The sequence below is a fragment of the Seriola aureovittata genome, chromosome 23, assembly GCF_021018895.1.
Source record: "Seriola aureovittata isolate HTS-2021-v1 ecotype China chromosome 23, ASM2101889v1, whole genome shotgun sequence".
Taxonomy (NCBI): domain Eukaryota; kingdom Metazoa; phylum Chordata; class Actinopteri; order Carangiformes; family Carangidae; genus Seriola; species Seriola aureovittata.
The window spans coordinates 7052095-7076032 of record NC_079386.1 but is presented as its reverse complement, the minus strand read 5'-3'; the positions used below and the strand labels follow the sequence as shown (position 1 = coordinate 7076032).

General features: G+C 39.3%; 1 protein-coding gene across 1 annotated transcript in view; it reads right to left on the bottom strand.

Annotated features, from left to right (window-relative positions):
- The window catches only part of LOC130164121 (pyruvate carboxylase, mitochondrial-like), a 293836-nt gene that overhangs the window by 159774 nt on the left and 110124 nt on the right, over window positions 1-23938 (bottom strand). The gene's annotated exons all lie outside the window — the stretch shown is intronic.

The window sequence follows — 23938 nt, the reverse complement described above, 5'->3', positions numbered from 1 at the left end:
GCTATTATTGTCTCATTCTACAATATCCAGTAATCTCAGTGGAAGTATGATTTTTAAACACTTCCCAGATACTTTTTGTAAACACCACTAATATTTGTGTCAATTATGTTCAACTGCACTACCCAAATAATCAATTTTATATACAGTGCTTAGGAAATAATAATGGTACATGCATTTGCAATCTACTGTCTGAGCTAACCAGATGGTCTGAGATCAATTGTCAGTGCAGGTAATTTTCTCTTCAGGTGGAAAGGAGCAGGGAATAAGGAAAAGACTGGGATAGAGACAGGCAGTAGTCAGTGGTCTGAGATGCTTATATGTGTTTGGCTCTAATTCAGCCCTAGACCTTTGTCACATCTCTGTCTATTCTATCACTCCATAATTTAAGTTGTAAAAAAGATGTGAAAATGCCTGAAACATCAAAAATACATTCAGCAGACTTTGCATACCTCCCAAAAATATAAGCATGAAGATGCAGAGTCAAACATTTTTTTCTTTGAATATGTCAGCGCATTGGTGCAAAAATTCCTCACTCATTTCACTATCCCAACACACTCCATGACATTTGTTAATGGCTCTTTATGTGGACGACGCAGCCATGTAAAGCACCACATCTGATATGTGCCTAAAACATAAGCGTAAATTAACCTAGCAAGGAAATGGTAGACTGATATATTTGAAGAGCAAACTAAGGAGATGAGAGAGGAGAAAACAAGCATGAGAAGAGTGAGAAACGGAAAAGCTGGACCGTTCCAAACCACTTGGCAAGAGAGCAGAGAGGGAGGAGAGGAGATGTGAAGAGGAAAGTGAGGACTGTCCAACACTACAACATATGGAGCCCCTGGAGGGCTGGAAGCAAAAGATGAGTAGAAATTATAATTATAACAATGTTGTGCCACACTGATGATATGTTGGTAATATTTTCAGACAATGTCGATATGCAGAGCTGCCAACATTTATGACCAACAATATTTTTTCATTATCTCTTTGCTCTTTACAACTCACCATTTTATCTAGAGTGATTTTGCCCTCATTGGTCAAGCAGGCAATTTTGTTCATGTCTAACAGCTTGAAATGATCAGAATACTGTATAATTCCCCAAATTAATCATGTTAGCAACAACTGTCTGGTGACAAAATGAATGGACCACTCATTCACAGGTTGATTCCATGTTACACGCTCCAGTGCTACAGTACCTGTGTTATTAATAGAAACATGCTAAGAGCTGCGCCAAAATGAACTCACACGTACATCAGTTACTGCAACAACAGTGAAGCGAAAGATGGCAAATGGCTGTTACAATTTACATATCGATAAATCCACACATTTTTACCTCAGCCAAGGTTATGTTTTCATCCATGTCTGTCTGTTGGTTTGTTGTCGTTTTATATTTTATTTTGTCAGCAGGATTACACAAAAAGTCTTGAATCGATTTGCACCAAACTTGGTGGAGGGATGGGGCCCTGGGTCAAGGAGGAACCCATTAAATTTTGATGCAGATCCAGTTGAGGGGTGGATCAAGGAAATTTTCTCACCTTTGTAAACATCAGTTTCTCAGGAAATAATGCTTGGATCTTGATGTAAAAGAATCATGACATATTTATGGTGTTGAGATCTATGACTTTGTACAGTTTGGTGCAGACCTAGATAATTATCTGACAGACTTGTGGAGGATTGTTTGGCCTTGGTGGAGCTTTGCGCTCTACTGTGTGCCATTCTGGTTCAACTTGGAAATACTAGTTCAAAGTATGGCTTATTCACAGAAATATCCTTCACCAAGGAGTTCTGATCTTTTTCAACATAAAATGGAGGCCAAGTTGAAAGAGACTGCCTATATAAAGCTGTAAATGCATGAGATGCTGAAGCAGAGGAAATTGTCACGAGTATTGCTGCTCACGCATACAGTCTCAACACCTGTGCAATATGCCGTTTCAAGGCTCAAAGCTCCAATTTCCAGGTTGTGATTTTCATAAAGCCCGACACTTCCCTTTGATTTTAAAAGCCTGAGGCTGGTCATCAGCACTTCAAGTATCACTGAGGTAGATACCAAAGTTCCACACGACACTTTCTGATGTGTATGTGAATAAGTCCGCCAGGTTCTCTGCAGAGAATAAATTTGTTTTAAATTCAAAAAGTAGGTTTTATATTTGATACATGATTAGAATAGAACACCTTTCCAAAAAGACGGTTGTTGTGCAATTAAAGTTTATTATTTAGCTGAGCATAGCTGTGCTTGCACTGAAACTTTATCGACAAACATTTCAGATGGGGACAGTTGTTCAAAACAGACCTTGAATGTAACCTCGATCTCTACAGGAGGGCCTTTCTCTACTGCTTTCCTAATAATGAAATACTGTGAGCACAATCACTGTGGTATAAATAATAACTTCCGCCAAACTTTCCCTGAATTCAGATAGACAAAAAGTAGGTAACAGAAATTAAATGCTCCTGAAAATGCTGCACTAAAAGTAATTGCAACAGGCCGCAAAAAAGTCAAGCTTGAACAGTGCTTCTAACTAAAACACTAAAAATGGTGGAAATAGATGTAAAAACTGAAATGTTAAAAAATGAACAGTAAATTTCTCACTACAACTTTGATTTGTAGGCACTTCATTTCTTCTTTCTGGTCATGTTTTCTTTTTCAAGCTGACACCAACAAAAGGTGCTCTGTAAAGTTGATTTTATTAAACAAAATAAATATATAAATAAAAATAAAACATCTAACAGAGCTTTTGAGTAGCCATAGTTTGCCAAGTGTTGCTTTTTGGTTTTGCCAATGGGGCTCAGGGGCACTTTGTTTCCACAGTAGTCTTGAGGCAGTTGCCAGTTGTCCTCTGTGCACCTGCCCCTGGGAAAGTCTCCACTGTTTACTTTCCCCTTCTATTCATTAAATCTTTCCTTACTGTGCACAAGCTATATATTTTTAAAAAATTGGTCAGCCACCCGTTAACACTGCAGGCCAAGCATATAGACAATGCAGCTGTGAATGTTGACTGCTGCGTTTAAATGACTGACTGGATGTCCGGCGGCTTCCCGGGGTTTCATTGCACAGTGGTATTTAATATCAAACTGCTTCATCCCTGGGGAGGAATACACTGTAAAACACTAAGTATTGTTCACAGTGAAACAGATGCCACTCTTAGCTTTGACTTATTCAGTCTATACGTTCACACAAGCTGACTGAGCATCAAGGCCATTTTCAGCAAAACCTTTCTGCATAATCACACAGTTTAGGCATTAAGCTAACGCGTTTATCCAGAACAACTTAAAGTGATAAAAGTGAAAGTGAGTAGCTCAAAGGCTCTTCTGTTCCCTGACATCCTGGCTTTTGTTGTCATCTTGAAGTTGCAGTAAAGTTTTGAAACCATCTGCAGCACTCAACAGCCTCAGATTTTCCATCCACACCGACTAGAGATGTATCAAATGATTGGCTGCCGATCCATACTGAACAAACTCATAAAAACTGAGCTGATGGGTGTATTGGTCATTTCTGTAAAGCTTAAGATGCTGTCAGCACATATTGTGATTATATGCTACAAACCAACAGTCTGACAGTCAAAAACAGAGAATTGGAGAAGAATTATTTGTGGCGTAAACTCATCTGCCAGAATGATATTTTAAATAGTAAATTGTTTGCATGCTACTCATCCACTTTTGTGACTAGGAAAAAAAACACAGTACAGGGGGCTTGTAATTCAGTAAGTGTGTGGCTGCATTCCTGTTGCAAGGCCAGATGATTAGTGACAGTGACATTTCTATGTTGTTTCCTGTTTGGCATTTTTGCCAGGTGTGAGAGTGAGATGTGTTTCTTTTTTTTATCTGATCGTTCAAGCTGCTCTGTGATAATGGATATACATAAGAAGTATCAAGAATTTTACATTTGAAATTCCTGATGAAACAAACCACAATAAGTGAGATTTAATATTTTTTTAAATAGGAAGTCTTAAATATGTTAATATTTTGAAGAAGGGTAAAACTGGGAAAATAACACTGTTTCCTGTGTGTGTGCTTTATCATAGTGTTTAACAAAAACCTATTTGTAATAGAGCTGGATCCTAATAACTGGTCCTAATAGCTGTATGTACCTGGATGTCAGTTACACATAGACAGCAATGAGATGAAATGCACTATAGTGGTTTGTTTGAGTTCACATGTGCAGTAGGATCATGCCATGTAAGTATCTGCCATGACAGGCCAGAAACACCAACATAAGACTGATGTGAGGCTGTAGAGTCTCAGTGAATTGAAGCCAGACAAACAACAATATAGTGCATGCATTTGCATGAATATACTCCACATGCTTTAAGATGCATTGGCCAGTGACAAGGGAGGCAGATGTAAACACATGTGCACACAAAAACATCCACACAGAAAACATTTTGAGACCTTAAACACGGGCCAATTTTGTTCCAAATTGAATTCCTAACTGTAAACAATCTTGTCTCGCTCGTGTCAGGAGACCAATCAAACATGCAGCAAGACAGATGTTTGTTGTTACACTTTACTACACAAACATATATATGGGATGTGAAGTTGACTGGAACCAACAAAACAAGAATGGTGGAGCTGCAGTTATTGGAACCACTCAGACAGAGGCTGTTTTGGAGAGAAAAACAAATAAAAAAATAACGCCTAAAATTTAATTCCAGGAGGTTATTAAAACTGTTGATACACAATTTGAAATGTCTTGTATAGTGTTAATGTATTTTAGTCAAATTGAATCTCACTTGATCTACTGGATGAGAGAATTTCCAACAATTAATTCCAATAAACAAAATATTTTTATTCACTTACCGATGTTTGGAAGCACTTCCATATTTACTTTTTTCTGTTATGTGTGATGATGCACTTTTATGGTGTGCTTTTATGAATGTGCGTTTGTTAATGTTGAGTAAATTAATTTTGGCTTCGAGACATATAGATATACAAGACCAATGGTGTCACAGCAACACCCCGCAGCAACAAGGTGGTGCCTTCATCTCAAACGCAACAAGGACTCAAGCAGTGCCACTAAAGATCTTGTTGACGGAAAGAGACAGAGCGAGAAGAAAAAGATACTGTACGGGCTGATTTAATGAAAAGTCAAGTGCCGTGTTAATAATTGAAGTCAATGTGTTAGCTTCTTTCAGCCCAGGGCACTGTCTAACAAGAAAACCCCACTTTCCTCTCTCCTTGTCATCATCTCTCTGTCTTCAGTCTCTCACACTTCCCTGGATAGTCAGATACTAATAATTTAAGTAAAAAGGCATTGAAATGGCCTCGCTGACATTTAAATTCACTGATTTGGTCCTGCATTCATTTTTTACTGCTGTCTTTGTCTCAAATAATCCAGTAGCATCCCCATTGTTTTGTTGTGGATTCATGTTGAACCAGTTCTGTCAATACATACACAAAAACACATTTACACAAGCTCATATTGATATTTCAAATTCATTACAATGCAACAATGTACAAGTGGAGAATTATCACCGTCTTTTCACTGTGGTTCACACCTTTCACTCTAGATTTGGTTCATTTCTAACAGTCCAATGCAAGTCCTGCTTCTTATTTTTTGGTCAGCATCTCACCGTCTACAACCTGATCCCCTTTTCTCCATGCTTGAAGTATATCACTCTGAAGGTCTCCTCCACTGCACCATAGGTCAGTGGTTTATTTCTCTGACAATGTATGAAAGAGTGCTGCTCTGCCATGGGAACATTACAAATCCTCGCTGCCCGGCCTGCTATTGCGATCTTAAAAAAAATCTTTTCAGGTACTCAGATAAACAAGTGGATTTCCCCACTGAAGCCCATGCATTTTCAAGAATATCAAATCGGGATCTGGATGGGTTTCAGAGGTCCAACACATAAAACCTGCTGAGCGTGTGGTGGAAAGTGAAAAATCGAAAAAACAAAAACAAAGAAGCCAAAGGCATGAAAACTTAATATACTCTGTTTCACTTGACCATGTTGCTATGTTGCCATACAAGTGTAATAAGGTAAGAAAACATAAAAAATATCCTCAAAGTGTCATTGAACATTTATTTTTAGGAAAGAAAAAATGTGTTTTTCTGATGCCCACATATTTTTGGACGATGTGCTATCAGTGGTTTCACTAAAAAGGTTTTATCCACCAATTGGGAGATAACTAGACCTATGAAATGCAGTAGAAAAATGTTTGTGCATTTGTCACAGTGGCTTACAATTTATCATGGAGATAGGGATCACACTCACCGATGTGAATTGTATTTCAACAGGAGGGGTGGCTCTCTTGAGTAAAAAGGGAGGGATTTCATTTCACTGTGTTTATCCAAAGAGCTCAAGTACTGCTTTAACATAATTCATTACTTTAATTTCTACAATGACACACGTTCACAGGACAGGTTACATACAGCATTCAGTGTATAACTACAGAAACTACTAATTTTCACACTCTGGATGAATAAAATTTTAATTAGCCTTTTTATATATGCTGCTGACTAAAGCTCTGGCATTTTTATTTATTTGATTTTTTTTACATGAAGCTGTGAAAATGATGCTGACATACGACCTTTTACTCTACAAATGTATTAGCAAATAATTGCCTATTTTTACATCCAACAGGGACAGAGCAATAAACAAGAAGTATTCATTTGGAGTCATGTTTATTAATGTAAGTACACCATTCGCTTTTAGCTGTTTTGTTGTGCACCACCGAGTTGCTAACTTTGTGCTGGCCATAAAAACCAAAACAATGAGCTGAAAGATACTAATATACTTCAAACAGAGCCGAGGGAACAGCAGCTGTGCGGTAATTTTCTGTGGGTTTCAGATTTGTTTAATCTTTAATATCTTATTCATTTTTTGTACCATACCTTTAACTTGTTTGGTAGTAAACTCTCTCCTTGGTTGACCTACATTATTTTCATTCATTCGGGATAGGACACAGTGTTTGTTCCAATTTATTGTTCATCCCACAAATAGCCAGGACACATCTCTCAAGCTCAGTTTTCACTGTGAGATTTAAGTCTGGAAACATCCAGTTGAAAATTGATTCAGCCCCGTCAGATTTCTACTGGACCAATCACTGAATGTTTAGATGACATACGACTCGCCGCCTCGCCAAACTCAACAGTATTCTGTCGATATTTAAAATGTACTTTTAAAGATGTTGCAGTACAGTGCTGCCTGCTTGCTTACTAAGGCAGCAAAAATATTTACCTTGATTATGGGTCTTAAGTGGTTTCCACCAATGACTGAACAAGATCCTTGTTACTTTATTAAACCCATTTAGGAGCTGTAACACGGTAATGGCCCGAATGCTCAGGCTCCTTAAGTGGACCCAAGACCAGATTTCACAGTTAGCTTGCTTTCGTAATAACACTGAAAACTCTCCAAGACACTCTCCGAGCCATTTACAATTAAGTTCATTTCTACCCACTTCACTCTGTATCCCCACTTTACAGCGTCCTCCACAAAGCCTCATTTATCGCCCTCCCTCACCTTTCACCGACTTTCACTGAACTCCATCCTACTGCTATAGTTTCATTTTCTCTCCTTTTGTCAGCTTTTGTTTACGTATCGAGTTGAAAGAGACGGCACACATACACTTGAAACTAATGTATGGAGAGGAAGCAGCGAGACAACACACACTGTGTTCCAGCTCAGTGTCTGAAGCAGAGAGACAGAAAGTGACAGCTATATCTGAGCTCCAACTGATAGCATACCAATTAGAGAGGGAGAGGAGCAGACGGCGAGGCAGAGGCACGGAGAGGTAAAGAGAGTAATAAAGGAAAGAGACAGAATAACACACAGAGATGAGCAGAGGGGAGAATATAAGTGCCATGTTAATGTTTGAATTCGAGCAGTGTGGATGAATCATGGCAGGGAGAGCGGTTGAAGGTGAGAGTGAAGAGAAACGAGACAAGGAGAACAAAGCTGAAGAGGGAAAGGATAAAGTTTGTTTGATGCCAATTGTTTTTGGCTACCTCGAGCTGATGTTTCAAAAGCAGTGCATCAGAACTGCTCAATCATGAAAACTTTATGCTGTTGTGCTTTTCGTTCTCACATGCCAAGGTGTATTAACAAAGGTAATCTGCATGAAGCCAAAAATCACAGCCTCCCTCTCACAGCCTGTAAGAGCATTAGTTTTCTGTTCCCTTCGAAGAAAAGGTTTTTGGGTTGGCGAGGCTCACTACAAGAGGAACTCAAAGACAAACAGAAATAAAGTCCTACTTGAAATAATTTCTTAATCATTTGACACAGAAACCGATGCCATCTCCTGAATTGAGTTACTTATGTCTTTCAAAACTGGGAGGTCTTGCTGTCTCAGTTGACTAGGCATGCATGTCTGTATCATGTAACTGCAACGCACTGAATTAAAATCTGGTCCGAGTATGGTGTCGCAAGCCCCCTGAGCCAGTATGTTTCGCACAATTTTCAATTAGGAAAATGATCTTCTATTTCATTTTAACTGGGATTAAATCAATTTTTTCACTGAGAACTTAATGGGACTGATGTGCATAGTATTCATATTACCATCAGATATTATCTGGCTCCAACTGTGGAAACTCCTTTTCAAGGCTGAAAAATCCCTGGATAGTTTGAATTCAAACTTCTTTTCTGGCAGAATGAAATCCTAGTTTCCAATGGGATAAGACAGGAAATGTATTACAGTGTGAGGGTAACAAGGAGATATGTTTGTATGCAGCTCAGCGAGCAGATAAAATGGAGTATGGAAACGGGCTGTTGTCTTAGAAGAACTCTGCTTTTTACCATCACACATTTACTAAAACATTGTCATAAATAAAAGAGACACTTTGAAAACCAGTGCAATATTAACTAAATTTTCATGAATGCATGTAAAAAGAAAACCTTGATGGCTGGCTTCAGTTAAAGGATTATTTTATGTACAGTATATATACACATAATATATACATCTATAAGCTACCCATAAACCCTGCACATCTGCATACTCAGTGCCCACAGTTGATCATCTGTCCTTTGCTACTGGATTATTAAGGACACAAAAAGGTCACCCAAATGACCCTGCTGGTTATCAGCAAAGGGAGCTTTACATTGATCTTCTTTAATATTGAACACCAATTAAATTGATTGGAGAACCGATGCCTGTTGTGGATTGTTACCAAGACCTCCTCACACTTTCATTACAAGATACCTGAGCAGTTCCTCCCCTGTGAATTAATGGCTGTGCTAGTCTGGTGAGTGGTGACCAATATCTTCAACCATTCTGACTGGTGACCAATATGGTGACAGCCGTGCATATTGGTCTGGCTTTAATTAAAAGTCATTGCCCGTCTTCCCCAACCCTCCACAAGTCATTCCCAAAGCGGGAAACAAGGAAGCCATGACCAATCCGATTTCATTAACAGAGCCTCACTAATATATAGAAGGGACACCAATGTGAATTCAATTTTGTTATAATTTTAAACCCTTTTTTAGCTAGCATGAGTTTCTGTCCTGGGTTTTATTGTGGAAAGGAAAACCAACCTGAAACAACCATGGCTATACCATGACTAGATCTACTAACTGAAGAAAATGCACATATACTGTATATACAGAAGTCAAGTAAACATCCAGACTCCAACACTTGAGCAATGTCATCCCTGTCTTTGCCACCTTTCAGGCTTCGCTGACCCTTTATTATATGTGTCTGTACTTGACATATGCTTGTCCAAAGCTCGCCTGGCAGCCCACAACTGTCGCTCAAGTACCTGAATCCAAAATACAACCACTCCACCCTTCTCCTTCTATTTCAATTTTCCTCCCATCCTTTCAATTTCACCTTCATTTCCTGTCTCTACACAGGCTCTATTTTTTTCAGTTTTTCTCCATCTCACAAAACCATTATCTACCTCACTCTACCTCTTCCTCCCGAGTCCCTAGGGCATCCTGGGCTTTATTTATCCTTTCATTCTTACTTCATTTAAACTTTTTCCCTCCTTCCTCCCTTCCTTTTTCGCTGACTTTCAGTGTTTACTTTTCCTTCTGGCCTCTGTGTCCCTCTAATCATCATCTTGTGTGACTTGCATGTTTGCATGTGTCCTTCATAAAACCATATTTTCGAGCAAGTGTTAACTACTTTCACAGTCTAAGGGTACACATGCACACACACACACTGCAGAACACACACCCACTCCAGCACACATGCAAGCCCTCCTTTCAGTCCCTCATTGCCTTTCATCAAAAGGCTCATTTTTTGATACCCGACTAAATTGGCTTCTCCTTTCAATCCTCTCAGTGTGTGTGTAAGTGTGTGTGTGTGCTCCAGACGGAGGTATAATGACCCTAATGAGCAATAGAGGATCTCTGCTGCTCTCCGGGTTTTTCCTCCTTTTCATTTTCTCCCTTTTCTCGCTCTCTGAATTTTCTAATCAATTATCGCTCATTCTGCCTTGCCTACACTCCTCCTCAGAACACTCTAATTTTCCTCTCCGTTCATATTCTCCTTGGCTCTCCTTTCATTTCTGCTTTTTCGCTCCGTCTCCTTTCATTTCCCCTGCACTCCTGTCTTTTTCTCACGTCTCCTCTCCATTCCTCCCCTCTCATTGCCTAGTTCTTCACCTGCCATCTCTTTCGCTTGAATCTTTCCCTTTCCTTCTCAAATCTCTCCCTTTCCTGTCCTCCTCCCATCACATATTCTCTCATTAGATTCTCTTCGTATTTCCTTCTTACATATCTGCTCCCCTCTTCTCCCCTCCATCCTCCTCATATTAAAAAAAAACTCACAGCTGTAAGTGTCTAGCTGCTAGAAAAGGTTTGCCTAAAATGTTCATGTTTTGTCTAACACACTAAACGGAGATACAAACACATACACCAAACAACAACAACAAAAAAATTACATGACACAGATGCTGCCTGTCCACCCACACCCACACCCAAACCCACACACACACTCATGTAGTATTAAACATCAGTGCAACCATTAGAGTCAGTGGCAACCAGGTGTCTGTGACGGCACTACAAGCTGTTTGGGGCTTTGGAGGTGGGATAGGTGGAGACACACACACAGACACATATTCACACGCAAACACACACATCTAACATACAACTTGTCCACATTTGGATGGACCTCCAGCTGTACCACACACACACACACACACACACACACACACACACACACACACACACACACACACACACACACACACACACACACACACACACACACACACACACACACACACCAGATGATTCAAGATGACACACATACTTGTGCTTTGAATGTACAAGATGTCTAGATATGGATGAGCAGACAAACAAATCCCACTCACAGCTTTCTGGACGATATGAGCTTACACTCATGTTCCAGATGTCTGAACCTACATGGCTCAGAAGACAACTAGTGATGTCTCAACAGTTTAAATAGAGTCCGAGCAGAGTCATGACACAATAACCCCCAAGGAACAGGAAAGGTCTGAAAGTCTTACAGAAACTTTATGTATTAAAGTTTAAATATGGAAAAGCTTTTTCAATGGCCTATGAGAATAAAATACCTCAAGTTATGACTTTCATGACTGTACCTCCATCTGTCTCTGCTCTTAAAACTCTTAACTCATATTTACAAGTCCACTGCTCCAAACAACCTGCAATCCGTAAGCCTGAGGTGTGCTAGACGATTCAAACAAAACTTCAATACAGTATGCGTAGTATGATACAACATCAAATAAAGCCGAGTCATGCTGTCTCTATCAATGTTGGTGTGGGGAATTTACAGTCTCATTTTTATTAACCACTGCAGAGCCAAATCACAGTTTCACAGAAGCACAGATGTGTCTGCATACTCTTAGTCTTATTAAATCTCCATTCAGTAACTCTGTCAAACACTGGGAAGTGAGCTGTCCCCAAATTTCCACCGTGTGTCTCTGATCAAGCATTTCTCCCCAAGTCACACATCAGAGGCAAAGTTGTTTGCATTTCCTACCAGTGTGCCTCACTTTTCACTGCTAGTGCAATATTAAAGGAATGCATTTTTTACAAAATAATTTCTTTCGGCACCTGGCACTTTTTCCCCTGCAGCGGATGCCTTGGCCATTGCTCTGGCTCATCTAGACTCCTCACTCTCCCTTCTGGCTCACCCAAAAGTTCAAACCATCTTTCAAATTTCATCAGTGCTGCCAAGTCACTCCCCATCTTCCTCCCTGTGATAACACCAAACATTTCTTGAGGCTACACCTATTCCTCACTTTACCCAAGAAGTGCTTCCTCTCTAATTCCACCAACTTCTTTTTTAAATTAGCATTTCTCCTCAGTTCTTTGAACTACCGTGTTTTGTATGTTACACCACATGTATCAAGCTGCTCAGAATAACAGCGTCAGCTAAACGCTTTACTTAACCACGTTATATACAATGTAATGTGAAATATGTACATGAGATGCTAGAAACCTTCTTTTGATGTTGAATAGAGCTGCAATGATCCTGGGTTAATTAACAGCCCACTTGTACAACATCCAAGCCTCCATGATCAATATTCATGTGTGAAACATGAGGGTATTTATATAATGACTGTGCTACATAAGGAAGGATTACAACACAAAGTCTCATCTGCTCTTCATAAAAACTATAAATAACTTATATTCATATGTATGAATAGAATATTTTGACTATAACCTTGAAAATAGAAAGACCTGCTAAAACAACTGAAAATTAGGAAATGCATTATTCAGGGTTTGACAATTAGAATATGAATGATTGTCATCACCAGAAAAATCATTAGCTTAATAAAAATTGACATCAATGAGATGTTGTTATTGGATTCTAGTACAGCAAAATACACTACAGCGCAGGGCTACAGGTCAGCAGACAGAATAAATGTTTTTTTATGCCATATCTCCTTAATTGTAACTCACATTTCTTAATGGTTTGACCCTAAGAGCCAACTTACTTTCATAACACCATTAAAAAGTGATTGTACTTGAGCATTTAATTATAATAAACATATACATTTTGCAACTAAAAAACTGGAAAACTTTTAATCAATAAAACTGTTAATCAAGACCAAACAGACTTTGCTGTGAGCAATACCCTGGTTTTAATCTCAAACTTAACTACTTTAAAATTAAAATTACCAACACAGAGTCCAGCAGAAAGATCATTTTTAAAACTTTTCTCAGGAACTAGAGAAAAAGAATAAAACACCCTCTTATTCATGTATATTTTACAATCTAAAATTCAATAGTCCTGCAGTAAAGGCACCAGGAGGTCATGATACATTTTCAGATATGGGGGACAATGTTTGACATCAAAGATGCAATTAACCCAATGCAAAAAGACTGGAGGCTGCTGCAGGATAGTGATGCATTCTTACACACGTGAATACACTGCACATTAATCATTTAATCAAGAACTTTTATGGGAAATATGAGGTAACTTCACCTAAGCTCACCCTCCATCTTTCCAAGTCCCCATCTTATTCTCTCTTACACACACAGTCACACACACACAGTCACACACACACTCAGTCACACACACACACACTCAGTCACACACACACACACACACACACACACACACACACACACACACACACACACACACACACACACACGCACTTAGTGAAGACAGGAAAATTAACACTCAGAGTTGAAGTGACATGTGGTCAGTGAAACGTACACCTGCCAGTTTTGGCCTGCGGGACTACACATGTTGTCATTCGCTCAAGAAGGCAGAAGTAATACCAATGTGATACAATTAGAGAGGCAGGGAAGAGGTGATGGGGAGGGGGACTGAGGAGCTCGAGAAGCAGGCAGAATGACAATGTGGAATTTAGATGAAGACCAACAAACACTCACAGATGGGAAGGAGAAAATTAAATACGCAAAAGAAACATGTTATCTTTTTTTTTTCTAATATGATTTATTTATGGCACATAAAACACAAACCCTCACAAGACAATTTGGTGACAGTAACATACTAGACATACTGTGTGCTATTCATATGGGAGAACAGGACTAGCCCAGGAGGTGCTAAATGTTGGTACAGTGCAGGGGGTTACCTAGTCACTGAAGACAGAATTCAGCTGGAGGGACCTGACATGTCCCAATAAGGGTTTTTCTAACTTCTCAAAGGATAGTGCATCCTTTATCCAATGGCTATGAGACACATGCTGTCCTAGTGAGTGCTGACTGTGGATTAGATGTCCATATACTATTTCTGTTCATGTTTGCACACACGCACAACTAGCACAACACCACAGTGTTCTCTCACCAGCAACCACGCAATCCAACATGGCTGACGACCAATCATTTTTCTGTCTCCAGCTCTTTGCACCCCCCTCCCCTCCCTGCCATGACTCTCCATGCATCTTTTCTTCCTCCTCTCTCTGTACGGTATATTCCAAACACAGCATCCGTTTCTTGCTAAGTAGGTCACTACACCTCCACTGCTCCTTCCCTCCTTGTCTCTCTTCCGTTCCTTCGTTGCACAGTCTTAAGTCTCACTCTGCATCTCTGCCAGCTTCCATCCTACTTCATTTTCAACCGATTTGCCATTTTGCTTATTATGGATCCCACTATTATTATTCAAATTATACATGTAGCTATATTTAAGGCCAAGTTGAGAACATATGTGTTGAGTGGACTCAATGCTTTTACTCTGAAAATGAACAAAACACAAATATAGACACTTGATTACTTGACCATTGACCCCAATTCACATTTTGATCAGTCCCTATGCCATTTTTCACCTGAATATCTGAAAACTCTCACTTGGCTTCACCTACACAGTAAAAAAATGATCCCATTTTTGTAAAATATGGGCTTTCAGTTGCCAGTGCAGTGGTGCTATTACTTTGCATGAGGAGCACTAATGTACAACAGCATCTTTAACATTTCCATGAATATCACTGAATAGGTGTTTTAGCTGTTACTTGTAAACTGTTAAGGCTCCAGTATAATTATTTTCCAATCAAACTTTGCATATTCTCAAAGACTATTGCTACAAGTAGCAATCTGTCTCCACAACAGAAAGTTGTTAAGTTTGTCACTCATGTGGTTGAAACCAAGCTACAAATAACCACAACAATACAATGAAATCAAATGACAAAACAAGCTGTGGTTGTGCTACATGTAATAACTAATAATACAGGAGGAAAAGGAGGTGGTATACTGCTTCCTAAACTAAACAATAGGACAGAATTGAAACATTAGATGAGGAATATGTATGAGGTGAATGTGTGGCAGCTGGTTTGATGATGTTCAAAAATGACTCACTACTCTAATTAAAAATCTTCTCCAATTCCTGCATCATGATCAAAAAGCAATCCATCATATTGAAAAAGCAATAAACAGTCGCAAAATAATTAAATCTGTCTCATTTATTTCATTGCATGAGAAATGTATTTCACATGCTTCACTTTGCTGTGTTGTGTGTGTTATATATGAGCATCAACTCAGGACCAAACATACAAGAGTTGCAGGTTTTTCTAAATGCTAATCTTGATAATCAGTGGTAAAAGGTGCCAAGTACAGGTACTGACACTGGGGCTTTTTGCTATTGTTCTTTGATGAGTCACTGCATGAATTAGTCCGGCCATTATAAATTAGGCCAATACATGTGATTTGCATTTTTCCGCCATTTAAATCCAGGCTCTTATGAAGATGGATTGCTGTTATATTTAGCAGAAAACAGCAGTGACCATATGCAAGTGTTGTGAATGAAGCTGAAGCTGCACAATGTGGAAAAAAGTCTTGGAATATTGCCCCTGAGAACAAGCCAGATTTATGCTGGATAGTAGTCTGATGCTAGTTGTTTTATGTCTTTTGGTTTGCATCATATTTTTAATTCAATCATTATATTTTCTTCCGTTTTCTCAGTCCAAACACCCAACCATTACCAAATGAGGAATTTCCATCCCCCCAAAGCCTGAACCTGTATCCATCACCTTATCGCTTTTCTCCCTCCACTCTCACCTTTTCTCCTCCTCTCTCCTCCCTCTGTATACATACATAGTTCAACTGTTTTATTGTAGAGCCAAGCTGAACTGGCAAAGACTTGTGGGTCTCAAAGGCATTAAAAAATACATGACAGAAAGACAGAAAAACAGAGCAAAGTTGAGGGAGGGAAAAGGAGGTGTAAGGGGAATTCGCAAAGAAGACAGAAGCAGAGTGCAATGTAGCCTAGTCAAGCACAAATAGTGGCAGGTAAAGTAGCAGACGTGTGAGGTGGAGGGAGAGTGAGAGAGACTAAAAGGAGTGAGCATCAGGGGAGGGGAAGGAGGAATGCAAATTATAAGTAGGAGAGGAAACATAAAAACGGAAAGTAAGAACTGAGGTATGATAAGCAATGGTCAAGTAAGAATCAAAAGGACAGAAACAGAAAGCAGCTATATGAGAGGAGGTAAGGGATATGAGTGGGATCGATGCAATGCACATTCACCTGATTCTTGGGGAAAATGTTTCTACAAGCTGTTAAACAGCTTCCCATCCCCTTCATTAAATCAGTGAACCCAGTGGGACTGAGCAACTGGGAGAAGCAGAGAGAGAGCAAAGTTCATAGGCAGGAAACTGCTTCTGTTTTACCTCAACCAAGAAATTAACTGAGGCTTTAAGTCAAAATATCAGCCCCAAGATCTATTTTCATAAGATTACTTTTAAAACAACTCATGTGTTTTGCTACAAAGTATGTTGTGGAATCTGTAGAGGACTGTGGAGTGAGGCAGGGAGGTGGATGGTGATAGCTGACAAAAAAACATGACAAGACCAAGCTCTGTTCAGTATACAAATGTTTACCAGACAGCAGCAAACCTGTGCAGCTCCTTCCAAACATAGTGTGCTACTTGTGTGTGTATTCTGACCACGTTAAAATGCATTCAATACTCCATTAAAGTGGCATATTATGAAACAGTTGCAAAAATCACTGAAAACTGATCATTTAAATACCTGCATAAAAAAAAAGTACATTTCAAGGTCTTCCATGGGGACAGACATAATCCAGTAGTGACAAAAGCAGGGGTAATCTTGTTATCTAAGGACATCTGTTTTGTTAAGTATTCATCTTCCTCAGTCTGCCCTTTACCCATCTCCACTTTTAAACTCATCTTTATCTATTTCCTCAACATTATGACCGTCTCCTCAGGTGCTGCTTCTTCCCTCTTAATCCTCTGTCATCTAACTCCTTCCCTCACTGCTTCTCCCATCCACCGCCTTTTGGTGAGTTCTAGCAGTCTCCTTGTCCTTTGCCTCAATTTCCCCTTCACCTTGCCCTTTCTGCCCCTCTCTACTGGCATTTTTGCACTTTCTGTAAATATTTTTTTTTCTTTTAGGCACACAAACAGTCCATCCACAGTTCCTCCTGCTCCTGGGAACATATACTGTAAAAAAAAAAATGTCCATACTCAAAAAACCTGTCATCCATCCTTTGACTATTCTGAATTTTCTTCCTCAATCTCAAATGTTTTTTTCTATCACTGTCTTCTTTAAAAAAGATTAAGATTAAATAAAGATCTAAATTGAATGACAATACACATTTGCGCATACACAAATGTGCACAAAATTTTATGTATGCATACACACACTCCAAAATGCATCTAATTTTGGTTATGACCCCTCTAACCGTCTCTCCTGCTGTCACAAACACACACACACACACACACCACACACTACAAAGAGCGGTGAATTAATGAGCTAAATTTTTTCAGTGAAACTAATGAATTAGCCTGTGATGGATAATAGGAAACTGGATATGGATAGTGTGATGGATAAGTGTGTGTTTGTGTGAGTAAAAGCCTGGATACGTGTGTGTCTGCAGCAATGTAAATGTGCCTGTCGTGTATGCATGTCCTTGTGCATGAGTGTGTGCATGTCTCTTTATTTTCTAACAAGGACAAAAGCACTTTGATCATTATGCCGAAGCCTTGATCTACCACTGCAGTAATGCATCATGCATCACACTCCTCTCTATCTTTGTCTTCTTTTACTGTCTCCCCAGCCTAATTTCTTTCTCTAATCAAGACTGTAACCAGATCCATCAAGACGTGCAAGTTTACACATCTGCAAGAACACAGCAACGTTTTCATCCCTGATTCGTTTCCCCTTCTTTCCATTTCCATACTGAGTGTTTTTCTTTGTCTCATCCTCCTGCTCTGACTCAGACAATCATATGTATATTGTGTGATGTGTATTGTACATGTCATGCTACCCACGTCGTTCACTTTGTTATTTCCATTCTTCGTGCTTTTTTACTGTTTGATAAAACTTGAGGAAAATGATTGAAAATAAATGATACCCCCTTGCAAAGAGCCTCAAAATAATTGAGGCTGAAATAAGAGTTCAAATTCTTTTCCTTCAACCTTTTTTTTGCACACTCTTCAACTCTTCAGTGGTTAAATGATATTCTACAAATACCAATGTACATAGATGTTTACAATAGAAAAGATCATGAATCAAAGGAATTAGCTATGTGCCAAAATACGTAACAAATGTTGCAAAGTCCAGGAGAGCAGTCCAAGTTTGGGGTATGTATAGGTAAAGTACCATTGGTACAGATGTGGAGATAAAGCACTGATAATATGTCAAGGTGGTCAAATATAAAAGTAGAAAAATGAATAAATAAAAGAACCATCTCTGTGTCACTGCCTCCAGGTACATTCAGACAGGCACATGTGTCTCTGCGAAACACTTCAACATCAAAGACCAACTTTATCCTTAGATCAAAAATGATCTTTACTCTGGATGGACAGAGGTCTCCTCTCTGCACTGTATGCATTACAAAAGGATCAGGTAAGTCAAAAACTTATGGTTCGTTCAACTATAAAAAACAGTTGTTGTTTCATACATAGCAGCACAGACAGATTTGATTTCAAATATTGGACAAAGTTTCCAACAAAGTGAATGCGGGATTCATAGAGAATAACATCCATCATTACACCACAGTACTGCAGGACAACAGTACATACAGTCTAGATCAGAAAAGAGGATGTTTGTTCATATGTGCATTTTTAAAATGTGTCTTACTTTCAAACAATTTAGCTCCAATTCCTCCACACACAAGTGTCCTCATTATCTTTGCCTTCCTAACATCTTCTTGTGCTTCCTCTCTTGCATCCAGTGAATTTGTTGTGCCACATAAAGACCCTGACACCTCTTCTTAACTTCACCTACACTTTTATTTCATCTTTGTCCCTGTCCTCCATCTCTTATTTCTTCCATTTCTCTCTCCATTTCTTTATGTTAACCAATGTGATTGTCACTGCCAGGAGTATTACCATTAAACTCTAAAATCATTTGTGGATTTAAATCCCTTACAACACAGTTGTCCTCATTATCCCCCACCTCCGTGTATGCTTATCCATTATTCATCCATCCCTCTCTCTATCCCTCTCTGTGTCTCTCTCTCTCCATCTTGTGCAGCAAAATAGAATTGTTGTTGCCATGAGTGTTGCTTTGAAACTCTGAATCTGTTGTTTTTATCTTGCAGTCCCTGCCAGTACTTTCATTTTCAAAGCATGTTTTATATCAGCTGACTGACCAACAAAGTAAATAGAGTCTCTCTCTCACCCTGGGGCTCAGACTCATTAAAACATAATACTCATGTTATGTGGGGACCCAAACTAAACACAGTGAGCCTCTGACACCCTGTGAGCCAGCCTCTAAAAACATGCTACAGCTCTGACATGGACAGCCAATCTGAGTGAATGCTGATTCGCACACCCAGGGAGCCAGGCTCATAAAAACACAATACTGTTTGTCATGTGGGGATCTAAAAGTAAGTACAGAGACAGTGTCCTCCTATGAAAAAAAACAAGCTCATAGGTTGTCTGTGACAGCAGCTTATTATGACCCATAGTAACATTTTATTGATAGGCGACCTCTACCGGCTGTAGTGATTATGACAGTAGCAAATGAGGAAGTCGGGTAACGTAGTATTTAGGTGGGTGAATGGATGGATCTGAATTGTTTCATTCAACTCTGACCGTTCCACAACCTCAAATACACATTTATTATTGTAACCACGGCAATAAAGGTCCTCTAACCTTAAGGAAGTACTTATTTTAACTCAAGCCACAAACTTTTTCCCAAGTAAAACCAACTGAACCATGACATAGGCCAAGTTCTTCTCGAGCTTTCTGCCTCTTAAAAGAAAGATTTTCCTTGCCACTCTCGTAAAGTGCCTGCTCATATTGGGATTGTTGGGTCTCTAATCAGTGTTATAAAGAGTACAGTCTAGACCTGCATTATTGTGCCTTGAGATAACTTCTGTTGTGATATGGCACTATATAAATAAAAACGGACTTGACATTCAATAAGCTTAACCTCATCTTTATTATTCTACCCATGGATACTAACCGGTACACTGGTGCTGGGACGCTAACTCAGGAGATACTCCTATGGGAGGATCGGAGCAGGTTGTAGGACTTATTGTTGAACTTAGGGGTCCAGGTTAATTAAGAGTATACTAGTAGCCTACTTTTCTCTTACTAAGATTCAAATTGAGTCAGTTTAGTCTCTGACAGCTCAAGCGGACCATGGTACTAAGGTATAAGATTCTAACATGTCCAGATGCTCATTGAAGAGAAGAGAGCGATGTGTAATACACTGAGGTTCCTAACACCAGGTTTTAAGGCTAAAGGTCAATGAAACTGAGGTTTGATGCCAAATACAGTGACCTCCATGCTGCATGTCCAATAAGACTGTACCACTGATAGGCAGCTGAAGAGAGGAATGGTGAGATAGTTCTTCTGTGTGTTTCCAACACTGAATTACCAGAGTTATGTACTGTAACTCTGAAAGAAAGCATAAGAGCAGACGTGTAGCCTACACTGGGTTACAAAATTATGGAGCTAGTTTCCTCACAATGTAGTCCATAGCATCACAAATAACCATTTTGTAGGATTTTGTGATACTCTCCAAATGTGTACTGCCTCCTGCAAAATATTCCTCTGGAGACTTTGGTGCAAAACTGGACAAGGAGTGTGCTCATAGTACACACTTAGTCTAAATATTACCCACAATAAATGTAATATTCAAGGGGCACTGCTTTAAAAATTCAAAGCGTTTATTATCGAGGGTACATGATTTAAAAACAAGACCAACACACACATTTCTCAGGGTCAAACAAAAACATTTGAACTCTACTGACAAAGACCCTAATTAAACTAAAGAAAAAAGGAAATGGAGTGAACATAATATTGATGTTGTGATGCTTCTGGTCGAGATAATCATGCCACTAAATTTTTGTATTGCTCATTCCCTATACTTATTAATAAAACATTTGTTAAAATGTCTGGTGTCTACTTTAAAATATATGGCTATTAAGTTAGGACCCAAATTGAGTCAATCTGGTCTCGACACCCTGAGGCTCAGAATATTTAAAATATATTAGCATTCCTCTTATACTGGGACCCAAACTGAGTGAATGTATTCCCGGACACTGCAGGGCTCAGACTGATTAAAACATATTAGTACTATTATGTGGGGCACCAGCATAAACAGGCCCTAGATCCCTTTAAAATGTCTGCCCATAGTTCCCTTGTCCCCATCCTCCCTACCTGCATTCATCTGTGCCAGCAGTGGAAAATAGCTGCTTGTTGACACTTGCATTAGCCTGACATTATGACAAACATTCATTTTGGCTTACAGTCCCACCCAAAAGCTCCAGATCATCCTCATTACCATCCTCTCCCCCTCTTCCTTGTCTCTCCCTGCCAGCGGGTGAGGATGGTGTCACAGTTCTGCCACGTCTGTCCTGAAATTGTCAGCACTCCTATCTCTCACCGCTCCGTGTGCCTCACACCCAACACTACACCCTTCTACCTGCTACGTATTTTCTTCCTCCATCCATCCTCATAGTTCCTTTTCAACTATTTCGCTCAGTGTCCCTCAATCTGTGACAAAAAATGACATCAACAGTGACATTTCTGTTGCCTCTGTTAAGGAATATTCCTGTCCTCAAGTTGACTCGTGATGATAAATAATCTGAGGTAAAGCGTGTTATCAACCTTCTCAAAGAGAAGCTCAAGCACTATAGTTTTGCCATCTCTCCATATTACTCTGGGTACCTCTCCCATCACCCACTCTAAGATCACTCAGTTGTCCTTGTTTTCTGCTTTCCACCACACCGTCTCTTTTCCCTCCATCTCCCCCAACCCGTTTCAAATTGTTCCCAGCACCTTTTTTTGTTTGATACCGTAGTCCAGGACCAATAGTCTGCTCATAGCTCTTGCACTACATCCTCTGGAAATGCTTCTCCAGTGACTTGATCTGTTAATGGAGCTGGAAAGAATTTTACGACCCTTGTGAGTTTTCTTCGTGCCTGACCTTACTGCCACTTCTCTGTCCCTTGTTTCAATGTTTCATCCTCTTGTCCTTTTCCCTTCCCCCAACGGTGTCTTTGTGACATTTGGACAAACTTTTCACCGCCCTTCTCTTTGTGTTTCAATTCTCTATTCACCTCTTAAATATCTCCATAGCCTTCTAAGGCTTCTCTGCCTTTCTTTCTTCTTCCTTATTTCCTTCTTCACTCCTTTAAAAGGGCTTTACAAACCTTCCTTACTTGCCGATTCACTTGATTCTTTCCTTGGCTTTTTTTTTTCCGCATTATCTTCATTTTTATTCTGCTTCCTGCAACTCAGTAATCCCTTTCCCCTTTTCACCTCTTTCCTTTAATTTCCATCACATTTCATATCATTTTTTGTGATTTGGCTTTTTCTCCATCCCTCTCAAATATCCCTAATTTCTCAATGTGCGTTAATGGAAAAAGTTTCACTGGCATGGGGACACTTATGAGAATCGAGCGTTTTGTACACAGCTTCTTTGGGCATGTTTAACTTTATTGCCCATAATTTGAGAGTGGTATTTATATTTACCAGATGGTTCACTTGTGTGACACTTAAACTGCAAATTTAATCTTTGAATAAGTGTGAATTAGTGATGGTGCTTTGTGTTTCCAGCTGGCACTAAAGCAGGTGCATCAAATAAACTTAACCTTTTCATTGTGTGTCATACTGTACGTTACATCCAAATCCACTGTCTACCTCGTCCAAAAGAGACCTCATACTGTCTAGTAAGGAAGAATAGGTTTTGTATAAAGACCTCAATAATTAAGTCTTTATAATAGCTCACTTATTTTAATAATTCAGTTGCAGCATCTGCAGTTACTAGGAGTTACTAGAGCGTGGATTTACCATCAACACTTTCACAGCTTTTTCTCTTCCAATCTGCGATCCTCCTCTTGCCCTCTTAACAATATGAGTGAGAAAACAAAGTCAACTCTGATAAAACAAGAAATAAAAAGATTAACATTACTGTATGATTTTAGATTTCTAATATCTGACAAGCAATTTGAAGTAGTCTTAGTAGTAGCTTGGCAAAAAAGGCTTTTTTTTTTTTTTTTTTTTAGAATTTTCTGACATTTTATAGACTAAATGATTAATCATAAAAATGCTCAAATTCGTAACAAAGGTAATGATTAGTTTCAGCTCTAGCTTTCCCTGAACCCTTTTTTTGCCCTCATCGTTATGTCCTCATCTATCCATACTCGCCCCTCCAAGACATGTGCCGTCATGCTGTCTACCTTTCAATGTCCATCATCCTTCCCCCTACACTCGCCTCTCCTTTCTGTCATCCTCTCTCTTCTGTGCTACAATTTTTCCATTTCATCCCTCCATAGCCGATCATGAGCAACTCACTACCTCCTCTCTCTGCATCCAATGTGAAAACTATTACTTTAATCCAAACCTCCATTCCTATACAACTCTTAACACTGTACCTGACACAATATGTTCAAAACCACTAATTTAACCCTTTCACGCATAGTGGTCACTATAGTGGACTGCTATTCAAAAGACAATTTCTTCTACGCCTGGGTTTGGATGGAGTAGAACCATATCAGAAAGTACAGTCCTTGAAAACACCATAGGCTGTCACCTAGTTGCAAGTAAATGCAAAAACATCCAAGATGGCAAATGAAATGTCAGGTATGCTAAGCACCTCAGGGATATCTGTCCAGTCTTTCTATTGAAGAA